This window comes from Hemicordylus capensis, chromosome 1, assembly GCF_027244095.1.
Source record: "Hemicordylus capensis ecotype Gifberg chromosome 1, rHemCap1.1.pri, whole genome shotgun sequence".
NCBI lineage: Eukaryota > Metazoa > Chordata > Lepidosauria > Squamata > Cordylidae > Hemicordylus > Hemicordylus capensis.
The window spans coordinates 453578064-453593258 of record NC_069657.1 but is presented as its reverse complement, the minus strand read 5'-3'; positions in this window follow the sequence as shown (position 1 = coordinate 453593258).

The window sequence follows — 15195 nt, the reverse complement described above, 5'->3', positions numbered from 1 at the left end:
CAATCAAGATCTTAGGTGCCTCAGATGGATGCTCTGGATAAATTGCCCAGTGGTCCATCAAGCATTCTGTTGGAGCCTCCAACTCTTTCAAAAATGGTCCCTGTGACATTTTTGATGGCTGCTAAGCTCCCCACAAATATATGAGGGAGGGAAAGACCCAGAAAAACAAAAGCCAAGAAAAGTCTTGTAAAATTAGTCAGAGGCTCTCTTGCCAAATTGAAAGAGATGTTCAAAGACAGACTGAAGTGTTGAGTCTGATGACCGATATAAGACAGGAGGCCGTGTGGGGACGATTTGAGAAGACCCAGAGAAAAGAAATCTAGAGAGAACATCCTGACATGTCCCCGTCAGCTGAGTCAGCTGCTATCAGGAATGCTGTCTTGAGCAGTGGCGCTGAGTGCCCAGCACAGCCTTCAAGAGCTCTTTGCCGGCGTGAGAGTTCTCCAGTGAAGAACGGCAACCAATCTTCACGAGGAAATGCTGTACTCCTGGAGGCTGCAATTTCTTTTTTTTCCTCCAGAAAAAGAGGGTCCCAGGAGGAAAAAGAAGGGATTTTTTTTTTTTAAACTCAGTACATCAAGACAGAAAAGGAAATTGCAGCAAGAAGACCAATAACGGTCTTCTTGCTGCAATTTCCTTTTCTGTCTTGATGTACTGAGTTCAAAGGACTCCAGATAAATGAATTGTCACCAGAAGATCTGGGAAATTGCAATACAGGAAGTTATTTTCCTGTTAAAGGAAAGCATGTGATGTATAAAAGACGTGTACTGCCATTCACCACAGAGCATTAGCTCAGGTGTCAAGGAAGAAAACGCATGGCCATACCCATCGATAGTGCTGTCCTTTGGGATTTCGCTGGAGTGTTCATGAAGGGTATAGTGCTGGCGACAGTTTTACCCGTACCTCGACAACTAGTTGGTGACTCTGATTTATTCTTGGCAAAATCACACTCAAACGATGCAGGTAACAAATGAACTTGACTTACTGATAAACAGAGATAAATCTGTTTTGTAGCCAGCACACAGTGCAACTCCATAAGAGTTATTTCAGACTCCACATGCCGGGGCAAACAGTTCCAAAAGAGATACTTCTGCATTCTTTGAACCAGTTTTTCATGAAACGTAGCCAGAAACAAACCAAAGACTCCTAAGAAACCACTGCAATGATGTTAAGGCTGCAGATGCATCAGTTATGTTTTTGGCATATAGTGATTTCTCTGCAGTCTTTACGAGTTTGGAGAGGTCCCTTTTTGTTGCAGAGTGGAATGCAATTGAGGGTCTAGAGCCAGGGATAAATCACCACAGATACATCAAAGCAGGCCTGGGACAGCAGAATTATGTCTTAACCTCCTGCTTATCTCCAGGGAATGTAATGTCTGGCCACAGCAAGGGTGGATGAGCTGCTTGTGAATGACCCCCAAGGCATGGAATTAATTTAAAAATAAAAGTGTTTAAGGAAATCAGAATTTACATGGCATTTAAATAGAAAAAGGAAGAGCATCTCTGAAAATGGCAGCAAGAACATAAGAACAGCCCTGCTGGATCAGGCCCAAGGAAGCCCATCTAGACCAGCATCCTGTTTCACACAGTGGCCCACCAGATGCCTCTAAGAAGCCCACAGGCAAGAGGGATGTGCAAATATTGAGAGGCATCATGCCACTGAGGCTGGAGGTGGCCCACAGCCACTAGACTAGTAGCCATTGACAGACCTGTCCACCATGAATCTGTCTAAGCCCCTTTTAAAACCATCCAAGCTGGTGGCCATCACCACATCCCGTGGCAAGGAATTCCATAGATTAATTATGCGCTGTGATCAAGATGCAAGCTTCCAAGACTATCTGGCTTAAGATCTTGTTTGGAATGGGGGATCCCTGACTTCCTTGGTTGCAGAAAACAATCCTTTGTTCACGCGGTTTCCAGAATGTGGTCCAGCACAGATCACCCAAGGACAAGGAGACAAGAAGAAGCAGAAAGTCAACTGATGGTGGGACATGCAATTGCTCCACTTGAGAGAGAGTGAACATTTTAAAATGTCCCGCGTCTATAGGGGCTATCTCATGTTTTGCTAAGGGGGAAGACGTTGCCTTCTCTGCTGTGTGACATGCCAATCCACAGCCGGCTGCCTGCTGAGAAATGGGTTGCCCAACAGGAAATGGAGCCCATGTGCAGAAGCACAAACTAAGATGCTATTTTCAGACTTTGGGAGGAAAGTGTTTGGACTGTAGGAAAACTAGTTCTTGCTAGGTGAAGCTGACAGACTTGAACCATCCAGCCAATTTCTGTCCCAGGGTGAACTGCACAAGATGAAGAATAAAATGACATTGGACGTGGGAAAAGTCCACATTGCACACTAGTGTTCTGTTGCTCAAGACTATTAAGATCAGCTCTAATTTTGCTGGTCACTCTTCTTTCAAGAGAAAGAGTTCATCCTGAGTCAGGTGCAAGGGACCCTTCATTCAAACTTTGTAAGGAGGCATTCTCGTTTGAGATTTGTGTCTCTGGAGGAGGGGGGGGGAAATCCCAGTCCAACTGCATACACAGAAAACAGGAAAATAAGATAGCAAATGTTTTACGGCCAGATAAGAGCTTGCCAGAGGTCTCCTTGTAAAATGTCAGTGGCTCTGTCCAAGTCAAGCACAGATCAAGTGGCTCTAGGCAATAAAGTGGGAAGGCAGTTCGCAGCATGCATCTCCATCAATTCCAGTGGTGTCCTCCGGAGCGGGAAAGCATTAGCCACGTGGGGAGCCTGTATGCTGATTGTCCCACGTTGGCTTCAACAAGGATGCTTTCTGACTCTGCGGAAGTTTTCAAGAGGGCGAGGCTTATGGATTTCTTCTTCTGACCGATCAATGTTGATTGCGAAGGGACAAGATTGACATGAATACAATGGCTATTTATATGTTGCTTTTCAATAAAAGTCTCCAAAGCGGTTTACATAAATATAAATAAAATCTATATTATCTGTATTACATAGATATATAATCTCTACCTTGCACAGATATAAATAAATAAATAAAATGGCTGCCTGTCCCCAATGGGCTCACAATCTAAAAAAGAAACCCAAGATAGACACCAGCCACAGCCACTGGAGGGATGCTGTGCTGGGGATGGATATGGCCAGTTGCTCTCCCGCTGCTCAATAAAGAGGATCACCACTTTCAAAAGGTGCCTCTTTGCTCATTTAGCAGGGAGGCATTTTATTTTATTTATTTATTTATCACATTTATATTCTGCTCTTCCTCCGAGGAGCTCAGAGCAGTGTACATGGTTATTTTTATCTTCACAACAACCCTGTGAGGTAAGTTAGGCTGAGAGATACATGACTGGCCCAGAGTCACCCAGTTAATTTCATGGTTGAATGGAGATTTGAACTCGGGTCTTCTTGGTCCTAGTCCAACCACTACGCTATGCTGGCTCATAGGTATGTCACAATCTGTGTACTCCACAGTATTGAGAATAAAGGTTTAAGGACTGTGGATTGGACTAATGCAATGAGTGAGGTGTGGCAAACTCCTAGGAAACTTCCTATAAGGAAATAATACCTGCAGGAATGAAAGAGTGAGGAACCTAGGAAGCTGCCGTTGAACTGAGTCAGATCCATCCGGTCACTCTGATGGGCAGCAGCTTTCCAGGATCTTAGCAGCGGTCTCTCCCAGTCTTGCAAACGGAGAGCTTTTCTTTGAAGATCTCGTGGTCGAAAGGAAGGCCTTCTGCCTGAAAGGTGTGTGCTCCCCTGCTGAGCTAAGCCCCAAATGAGCAGGTTCCTCACACAGAAGAACATGGGAAGTTGCCTTCTGTTGTGTCGGACCATTTGGTCCATTGAGGTCAGGATTGTCTACACTGACTGGATACAGCTCTCCAAGGTTTTGGGCAGGAGTCTCTCCCAGCCCTACCTGGAAATGCTGGGGATTGGATCTTTCCGGATGAAAAGCAGATGCTTTCCCAATGAGCTGTAGCCCCAGTCCCTAAGGGGAACATCTTATGGCAGATAGCACCCACATATAGTCACCCATCCAAATGCAAACCAAGGCAAATCCTGCTGAACAGAGGGGACCATGAATGCTGGCTGCAAGGCCCACTCCCCACCTGCAAGGGACAAAACATCTGTACAAGAAGCACTGTGACTGCATTGCATTCTTTGTTACATTTTGAGGCAGTTAAAATGAAGTTTGTCTGCTCAAAGTGCATTTGGTAGGTCTCATCTTCCCATAAGGATTCAGCAGCTTGTTTCGGCCTCCTCCCCTGCCCCCAATTCTTTGGTTAACAGTTTTTAAATTGTTTGCTCAATTTGGATCTTCCTGCACCAAGATCAGTATCGCCCTGGACATTGACATGGGTTCTTTCTAGACTGCCGGGAAAAGGCCTTTTTAGCCAGCAACTAGAGAGAGTATGAAGCCTTTTGCTCTGAAAACTGTGTTTTATTGGTTATAACAGCTGTGAGGAGGGTCAGTGTGTTAGCAGCGGTTAGGCTGTGACCCACCTTATCTTGTTTTCTACAAAGATAGGATTGTGAGTCCTTAATTGAGGTCACTGAAACTTTCCTCTGAAAGTTCAGCTTTTGATATTAATCTATCACATGCTCAGTGTTGTTTGCAAATTTAAAAAAATGTAGTCATAGAGGTCTGCATTGTTAGATATAAGATAGGGGGTCATCTTTATTTTTAAATTCTATTTTATTCTGTCACATGGTCTGTAATATCAGCTTAGTGTTGATATTAATCTATCACATGGTCAGTGTTTGCAAATTTTTAAAAATGTAGTGATAGATAGATAGATAGATAGAATATCTTATATCTAACAAATGCAGATATCTATCTATCTATCTATCTATAACATTTATAAACCTCCCCATCCAGAGGCTCTGGGCAGTATACAACAACTTTTTAAAAAGACATAAAACCCACAATTCATACACAATGCTAAAAACAATATAAAAACAATTAAAAAATGATTAAAACTATTTAAAACCAATGAAAATACTTTTTAAAACAACGAGAAGATAGGGGGTCATCTTCCTTTTTAAATTCTATTTTATTTGTACACTGCCCCAAACTTCTGTCCTTGGGTGTGTTTTTTTGCAAGAGAAAAAAGGAAACCGTTTTTGTTCAGAGAGAGATTCTACTTGAACTATTTGTAGGACTTGTTGGTGCAGCTACCTATGCTGGCCTTGGGCTGAAATAAACAACCACCACCTGTCTTTTATACGGTGCATCATATGTTATGTTGCAACAGCCCTGTGATGTAGGCCTGACCAGCATTGGGGGCACTGGGGTGTATGTGCAGATGGGGTTGCTGAGGGTGAGAGGGAGGGGCTTTCTTAATGCCGCCTGGCAAGTTCATGGCAAAGGCAACTTATGAAATGGGCACCAGCTGCTTCATGATGCAGTCTCTACAGCCCTAGAGACTGTTGTCGTGAGCCGCCACTGAGACGGAAGTTTGGGGCCGCGTACACATTCGATCGATCGATAGATAAATAGATAAATAAACAAATAAAGTAAAATACAGTGCACCAGTCATCTGCCCCTGTAAGCGGGGGAATTACTTGACTAGCAAGCCAGAAGTTGCCAGTTCAAATCCCCCGCTGGTATGTTTCCCAGACTATGGGAAACCCCTCTATCAGGCAGCAGCGATATAGGAAGATGCTGAAAGGCATCATCTCATACTGCGCGGGAGGAGGCAATGGTCAACCCCTCCTGTATTCTACCAAAGACAACTACGGGGCTCTGTGGGTGCCACAAGTCAACACCGACTCGGCAGCACACTTTACCTTTAATCTCTTCACAAATGATAGGTAGGTAGGTAGGTAGTTCAGACCCAGGGTCCCCAAACTGTGGTCTTCCAGCGACTGCTGAACTACGTCTCCCATCATCAACCCCATTGATTGTGGTTGGGGGTGATGCGAGATGTGGTTCAGCAACCTCTGGAAGACCACAGGTTGGGACCCCCAGTTCAGGCCATATCTTCCTTTAGTGGAAGAAAGGGCCCCAGATGGCCTTTCCATACATTGCACCTCCCACCATGCCTGCCTGCCTGCCTGGAGAATAGGCAGATGATGTTTGTTTGTTTGTTTGTTTGACATGTATATACCGCTCTTCCTCCAAGCCCAGAGCGGTGTACATAGTTAAGTTTCTCCTCACAACAACCCTGTGAGGTAGGTTAGTTTGCAATGTGTGGCCAAGTGAACAGACTTCTTTTAACGCAGGCGTCCCCCAACCCTGGGTCCCCTGAGATGTCGCTGGGCTACAACGCCCACCATGGCCAGCCACCATGGCCGGAGGGGGCGTGATGGGGAATTGTAGCCCAAAGGCATCGGGGGACCCCCAAGTGAGAGAAGCCTGGCTTAGAAGCCTGCTTCAAAGCATTAGGCAGAAGGGGTCTCAAGTAGGAATGGGGCTGTAATTGGAGCTGCTGCTTCGAAATCTTGGTTCTGATCCCGCCTGCTGCATGCCCCCACCTCCAAGGTGTGAAGCTAGCCCCACTCCCATGGGGACGAATGCAGAGGGGCCATGAGGTATGTCATGGACAGAAGTAGCTGCCTCCTGCGAAGTCAAATTACTAGTCCACCAGTACTTTTTCACATAAAGCATAATCAGCTTGTGGAATTCTCTGCCACAAGATGTGGTGTTGGCTACTAGTTTGGATGGCTTCAAGAGGGGTTTGGAAAACTTCATGGAGAATAGGCCACCTCCAGCCTCAGAGGCAGGATGCTTCTGGGTACCAGTTGCAGGGAAGCCACAGCAGGAGAGAGGGTGTGCCCTCAACTCCTGCCTGCAGGCTTGCCAGAGGCATCTGGTGGTGTGAAACAGGGTGCTGGACTAGATGGCCCTCTCCTCACACATAAGAACAGCCTTGCTGGATCAGGCCCAAGGGAGCCCATCTAGTCCAGCATCCTGTTTCACACAGTGGCCCACCGGATGCCGCTGGAAGCCTACAGCAGGAGTTGAGGGCATGCCCTGTCTCCTGCTGTTACTCCCCTGCAACTGGGGCTCAGAGGCATCCTACCTTTGAGGCTGGAGGTGGCCCACAGCCCTCCGACTAGTAGCCATCAATAGACCTCTCCTCCGTGAAGTTATCCAAACCCCTCTTAAAGCCATCCAGGTTGTTGGCTGTCACCTCATCTTGTGGCAGAGAGTTCCACAAGTGGATTATGACGTGTGACAGAGTTGCATTTTCAGTGTACACTCAGCTGTCTTCCTGGGCTCCTCCTGCTGTGCTTTCACAGAACCAACTTCCTTCCTTTTTGCAAATAAAAAGATGCTCTCATACAGCAAAAACATGCCCCTTAGGGACCAGTTTCCGCCATAAGAAAGTGCTTTTGGAGTGTGGAGAGAGCACTGCAAATAGTTGGGCTCTTGCGCAAAAGCACCCGCACTTTGACTGGTGTGGGGGATAGTGCTGCTTGCACACTGTTGAAGAAGCATCCATGCTGTGTTAGGTGATAAGCCAGTGAAACCGGCATTTTAATCTGCAAACAATATCTGGCATCAGAGGGGATGTTTTGTGTGAAAATGAATTCCGGCAAAAGGTAATTGAGCAAGGCAGGCTGAGATGACGACATTTTGCAATAGCATCATCTCTTTTAAGCAAAGAATGTTTCTGTTAATAAGAGTTACTTCCAATAAAGAAAAGACCAGATGGTTGTATTCCATGCCCTCCTAACTGGACAAAAGAGGCACCTTTCGAAAATGGTGATTCTTTTTAATCAGCAGGGGGAGAGCAACTGGCCCTATCCGCCCCCAGCACAGCACCCCTCCAGTGGCTGTTGCTGGTGACTATCTTTTATTTCATTTTTAGATTGTGAGCCCTTTGGAGACAGGGAGCCATTCTGTTTAGTTTAGTTTAGTTTAGTTTAGTTGTTTAGTTTAGTTTAGTTTAGTTTAGTTAGTCATGGGAAATTCTGATAAGTCTTGCCAAGACGTGATCCAAGTATCCACAGTTGGTGAGGATTTTTAGTGATTGTGGGGGGGAGTTTCAGAAGTTCAACCTGCTCATTCCTCTTGGAGACCTTTGCCAATTTAGAATGCCTTTGAGTGATTTGGGGGAGTTCAAAAAAGTTCCCTAGGTCCGATCTGCTCATTCTTCTTGGTGACTCTTGGCTAAAACCCACCAAAAATCCCATAATATTGCCATTTCCCCTTACCTTTTCCTTTATTTTTCGGTCTTTTTGTGGTTGTGGTTCCACTAACCCCCTGTTTCCCATAGACTTTAATGTCTCACCAATTGTGAATTTGCCAACGGCGAGGTTTTGCCAGAACAGAACCCTAGCAGTTGGCGAGGGATGAACTGTATCTATGTAAACTGCTTTGGGAACTTTTGTTGAAAAGCGGTATATAAATATTTGAGAATCCATATCCCAAATAACACTGCTCTCTGGCGGGGTGTGTGTGTGTGTGCTTTCTGTAGAGGAACTGAACGGAATGGATGTGGGTAGACCGGCGGGTAGACCGGGCCTCCGGCGATCGGTGTCCTTTGCGGCGCACGCATGCACGTACACGCAAAGCTTCAGTATGATGGAGGCCGTCCTAGCGAGAGGAGCTCTGTCTGGTAGCTCCTCTTGTTTTTTACGAAAACATCGGGTGAGGACTTGGGCGGGCGGGCGGGCGGGCAGCTGGGAGGGAGGGAGGGCTGGCGGGCGACGGCGGCGGCAGGGGTATTGGTAGTTTTTGTGCAAAATCTGCTCGCGGCGGGGGGGGGGCGGCAGGGGCAGCTGGTTTCCAGTGCCCCGTTATTCTGTTAAATATGGGCACTGGTGGGGGCAAAGAGGCGGGAGGGGTAAGCAAGCCCTCCCGCCCTTAAAGCAATACCCCCCACCCGGACCTGGACCAGCCAGGGCCGAACCGGTCCGGCAGTTCGGCCATTCTTTAGAATGGCCACCGGACCGGTTCGGACACACCCCTACATTGGACACTACTTTTGCCCCGCTGCAACCTACAAAGAGCTTGACATCACTGTCTGGATCGGGCCTTGTGCCACTCCAACCAGCTGGCCTCGCACCCATAGGAAGCTGGACCCATGAAGAGACTCTTCTCTTGGGCATCTCTCCCTCTATTCATCTCGTCTCTCCAGGAGCCCTGGGGGTCTCGTTGTCCGGATGAGGGGAATATGAGCCTTGTCCCTCCTCGGGCCCCCACACAATCTCTGCTCCCAACCCCCTCTACATTTAACTCTCAAGCCTCTTTTCTCTTGCCCGCCACGGATCTCATACAAATTAGACTTTAAGCTAAAACGCCTCATAGTACTAGATTTATCTAGAAACATATTTTTAATTACTTTAATCACATGATTCTCTTCCCGTACCCCCTCCTTCAAAATAAATTCTTCTTTTAATTGTGAAGCTGTACCTTGTCTCAATCCAGTCATTTCTTGAGTCCAAACGTTTGAGTCCCCCTTAGAGAGTTAATTCCCCCACAAAGCCCGAACATTGGGATGCTGACAAAACACCCCAGGGCCAGTGCCACTAATAGGCTGTGCAGGGTGGAAGAGAGCCAGTCTTGTGGTGGCAAGCATGAATTGTCCCCTTTGCTAAGCAGAGTTTGCCTTGGTTTGCATTTGGATGGATGACTACCTGCATGGGCTGTTTACCGTGAAACGCACCCCCCTTGGGGCAGCTCTTCAGTTGTTGATGAACTAAAACTCCCATGAACTTCAGCTGGAATTTATTTATTGCAGCTAGGGATGATGGGAGTTGTAGTTCAGTGACAGATGGACAGCCAAGCTTGCTTTCCCCTGCTTTAGGGGACAGGACCATTGCTCAGTGGTTGAGCATCTGCTTGCATGCAGAAGGTCCCAGGTTCAGTCCTTGGCAGTATCCCCAGGTAGAGCTGGGAAAGGCTCCTGCCTAGAACCCTGGAGAAGCCACGGCCAGTCAGTGTCGGCAGTACTGAGCGAGATGCACCAATGCTCTGCCTCAGAAGGCAGCTTCCTGTGTGTCTGTGGACCTCCCTGTATGTGTGCATAATGCACAGTGGGCCACAGAACGGCAGTTGCACGGTAAGCAGCCCTTAAGGAGGAGGCTTCCCCTCCTGGGGAGATGCATCAGACCTGCCCCCACTGCTGTTCTCGAGTGAGTCTTGGCCCACTTTAAGTGCCTCCTGTTGGAAGTTAAAGGACTTTGCGCTGTCTCTCTGCCTCAGACAGTGGAGGACAGACTAGTAAGTCAGAGGGCTAGAGGGTCAAGACATTGGTCATCACTCCTCCACTGCTCTGATGCTATCCCTTTGATATGTAGATTGCTAATCTCAGGGATCAATTTCCTCTCTCTCTCTCTTCCCTACCTGCCCTTCTACCTTGCAACATGGCAAGCCTCTCTCCCTGCACCATGTGTGCAGAGAAGATGCAGAATCCATCTGCATCCAGCTAGATAGACAGATTAGAGATCCTAACTCCTCACTTTCCTATCTAGAATGGAGTTCCTTAATAAATGCCTTAGATATTGATTTGAAACTATGAATTGGCTCCAAGTTTCTTTACTCTCAGCATACACGCATGCCTAACCAAATTCCGCTGTGTCGTGCCTCTGTGCACTCTGCTATATTGAGAAAGGGATTCTCTCACCACAGAGAATTTCCAACACCTCCCTCCCACCCACTCACTGGTTTCACAAGACTTGTAACCTTCCCCAGCTTGATGATGGTGAAGTCTGTCTGCTGCCCTGGCTTTCATTGTTTTTGTAGCTGGGTTGATGCTGGGTTGTTCCTATTCATTCCACCGGGTTACCTGCTGAGAGTTCGCAGCCCTGGATTTGCCGGGAGTCTCCCAGAATCCACTTCAATCTCCAGGTGACTCTTGAAAGCCATCCTGGGAGAGAGGGCAAAACCAACAGCACTTCTCCAAGAGCAGGACTGGCAAAGACAGGATGGGAAAAGATTGAGCAAGCACCACCTTGTGTGTGTTATAGGGGCAGCCTGCAGTTTTGAATGGGCAACCCCCCCTCACTCTCTCGGAGTGCAACAGCAGCTATTCCAGACGCGCTTTCCCAAGTTGTCACTGTGATTTGGGGTGTGCCTATACTATCACCCTAAACTGCTTTAATTCTCATTAACGGGAATGGTAGTTTGGAGAGGAAATTAGATTTTCTCCAACAACATTCTCAGCAGCCTGACGAAACCAGAGCACAGATTCCCATCTGCTCTATTCTTGGGGGCCACCAGCTTCTTAGCCACACAGTGCTGGTCACGAGGGAGAAAGTGCGCTTCCAGTGGCAAGTTGTTAGAATGTAATGTGGAGCACACAGACTCAAACATGGCATTCCTTGCTAAGGTGTATATAACACACATACATGTTGTTTAGATTTTGTATGATATAACATTCAAGATCTTGTCACTTGAATTTTAGTTTTATCCTTTCATTTGAAACCAAGGTCAACCTTGTCCCTAAAACCTGTTTAAAAGACTTGATTGGGTCACGGCAGCGGGTGGGGGAATAAAACCATCCCAGATAAAAATTGCCCCAGGGAGTAGGGGGGTGCACGGAACCTCTCCAGGTGGTTCCAACCAAACCGCCCAGTCCGTAAGCCGTCTTGTTAGAACCAGCTGGCAGTTCAGCTTGTGCCTAGAACAGGGTCAAACTGGTTCGAACTGGTTCTAGTGTTTGCAAAGGGGGATCCAGTCCAGTAACATTTACAAGCATTAGGGGAACCCTATGTGGTTGGGAAAGGGTGGGCAGGTGGGAGGGCTGGAGTTACCTTATGCGCTGCAGCGGTGCAGTGGCAAGGGGGCTGGTGATGAGGGGGAGCACCAGAGGAGTCTAGGGAAGCCGCCGCTGCCGCCGCCACTGCATCACGTGAGGTAACCTACCGCCTGCTGTTTTTCAACCCGTAGGGTTCCCCCGATGCTTGTAAAGGGGTGTCCTTACTCGATTCCTCTTTGCAAGCATTAGAACTGGTTGAATGGGCGTGGTTTGGCTCGAACTCAGATCCCTCCCCCATTTTGGAGAGCCAGGCCAATTTGAGATTGAACCAGTCGAACCGGGCTGGTTTGACTCGAACCCGGTTCGAGCTCAAACTGGTTCGCACACCCCTATAGGGAGGCAGGTCTGACTAAAGGGTATGAGCTGGCTTTCCCTCAACTAAAGGGTTTGGTTCTGTGAGTTTTGGAAACCCAGTCCAAGCATTGCTCTGCCCCGGTTATGGACTCGCTTAGTGGCCGCAGCGTCTCTAAGCCTCCGTTGCAAAGGATTGTTGAGAAGATCGTCAGCACTGTGTGAACTGCCACCTCCACCTTGTACTTTGTAACTTATATAGCACCCTTTGGTGGGGCACTTCGTTCCCCTGACCCTTACAGAACTCCACTTAAGTATGTGTTACGCACATAACAATACTGCTGCAATGGTCTCCTGCAATTTCTGTTTTCTCTTCCTTTTAAGAACATAAGAACAGCCCTGCAGGATCAGGCCCAAGAAGGCCCATTCGGTCCAGCATCCTGTTTCGCACAGTGGCCCACCAGATGCCTCTGCGAAGCCCACAGGCAGGAGTTGAGGGCAGGCCCTCCCTCCTGCTGTTACTCCCCAGCAACTGGTACCCAGAGGCATCCTGCCTTTGAGGCTGGAGGTGGTCTTTAGCCCTCCAACTACTAGCTGATGATAGACCTCTCCTCCATGAAGTTATCCAAACCCCTCTTAAAGCCATCCAGGTTGTTGGCTGTCACCACATCTTGTGGCAGAGAATTCCACAAGTTGATTACGCGTTGCATGAAAAAGTACTTCGGTTTGTTTGTCCTAGATTTACTGGCAATCAAATTTCATGAGATGATGCCTGGTTCTAGTGTTATGGGAAAGGGAGAAGAATTTCTCTCTATCCACTTTCTCCACACCATGCATGATTTTATAGACCTCTATCATGTCTCCCCTCAGTCGTCTTTTTTCTAAACTAAAAAGTCCCAGGTGTTGTAGCCTTGCCTCATAAGAAAGGCGCTCTAGGCCCCTGATCATCTTGGTTGCCCTCTTCTACACCTTTTCCAGTTCTACAATGTCCTTTTTTAGATGTGATGACCAGAATTGTACGCAGTACTCCATGTGTGGTCGCACCCTAGTTTTGTATAAAGGCATTATAATATTAGCTGTTTTATTTTCAATCCCCTTCCTAATGATCCCTATCATGGAATTGGCCTTTTTCAAAGCTGCTGCACATTGAGTTGACACTTTCAACTAGCTGTCCACCACAACCCCAAGATCTCTGTCCTGGTCAGTCATCGACAGCTCAGATCCCATCAGCATATACTTGAAGTTGGGGTTCTTTGTCCCAATGTGCATCACTTTGCACTTGACAACATTGAACTGCATTTGCCATTTTGTCGCCCACTCCCCCAGTTTGGAGGGATCCTTTTGGAGCTGCTCACAATCCGTTTGGGATTTCACTACCCGGAAGAGTTTGGTATCATCTGCAAATGTGGCCACCTCGCTGCTTACCCCTGCTTCTAGATCATTGATGAATAAATTAAAAAGCACCGGTCCCAGTACAGATCCCTGGGGGACCCCACTTCTTACTTCCCTCCATTGTGAAAACTCTCCATTTATACCTACCCTCTGTTTCCTGTCTTTCAACCAGTTAGCAATCCACACATGTACTTGTCCCCTTATCCCATGACCGCTAGGTTTCCTCAGGAGTCTTTGATGACGAACTTTGTCAAAAGCTTTTTGGAAGTCCAGGTATACTGTGTCAACTGGATCACCTTGATGCACACACTTGTTGACACTCTCAAAGAAGTCCAAAAGGTTGGTGAGGCAAGATTCACCTTTGCAAAAGCCATGCCGGTTCACTCCCTGCAGGGCCTGTTCTTCTGTGTGCTTTACAATTTTATACTTGAGGATGCTTTCCATCAATTTGCCTGGAAGAGACATTAAGCTAACTGGCCTGTAATTTCCCGGATTGCCCCTGGATCCCTTTTTGAAAATCGGTGTTACATTTGCTACTCTCCGGTCCTCTGGTACAGAGCCCGATTGCACGGATAAGTTATATATTTTAGCCAGGAGGTCGGCAATTTCACAATTGAGTTCTTTGAGGACTCTTGGATGGATGCCATCCGGCCCTGGCGATTTGTTAGTTTTCAGTTTTTCCAGACAGTTTAAAACATCATCTCTCGTCACTTCTATCTGACTCAGTTCTTTGGCCTCCATCCCCAAAAAGCCAGGTTCAGGAACAGGTATATGCTCAGTATCCTCTGCCATGAAGACAGACACAAAGAACTCATTGAATTTCTCTGCAACCTCCATATCCTCCTTAATAATTCCTTTCACTCCCTCATTGTCTAATGGTCCAACTGCCTCCCTGGCAGTCCTCCACAGAAACCCTGTGGGTGACAATACAAGGCCTGAAAGGAAATATATTTAATGATGTATTTAAATAAGCTTCTGATGTATTTAAATAAGTTTTTGTTATTCCCCTTGATGCTTTTAGCTAAATGTTCCTCAAACTCTCTTTTTGCCTCCCTTATTGTCGCCTTGCATTTCTTTTGCCAGAGTTTGTGTTCCTTTCTGTTCTCCTCATTTGGCAGGCCTTCCAATTTCGGACTTTCTTTCCTTTTATGGCTTCTTTGACGGTACCTGTTAGCCATGCTGGCATCTTCCTGGACTTAGTGGCACCTTTCCTCCTTTTGGGTATACAATCTAACTGGGCTTCTAGTATTGTGGTTTTGAGTAAACTCCATGCACTCTGGAGCGAAGTGACTCTCCTGATTTTCCCTTTCAGCTTTCTTTTCACCATACTCCTCATTTTGGACAAGTTTCCTCTTCTGAAATTCAAAATGTCTGTGTTAGACTTGGTGAATCTCTCCCCACATATATGTTGAATTTGATCCTACTGTGGTCACTGTTCCCTAAAGGGTCGATGACACTGACATCATACACCAGGTCCTGGGTACCACTCAGAATTAGGTCCAAGGTCGCCTTCTCTCTGGTCAGTTCCAAGACCAACTGTTATAGGGCACAGTCATTTAGAGAATCTAGAAATCTGACCTCTTTGTCATGACCTGACTGAATGTGAATTTACCCAGTCTATGTGTAGGTAATTGAAGTCACCCATGATTACAGCCCTGCCTCTCCTTGTCGCCTCCCTGATTTCCTGCTGCAACTCCCAGTCACAGTCGGCATTATGATCAGGAGGGCGATAGCACGTCCCCAGTAGCACATTTCCTTTCAGGCCTTGTATTGTCACCCACAGGGTTTCTGTGGAGGACTCCAGTCCGCCACCTTTAACATACAG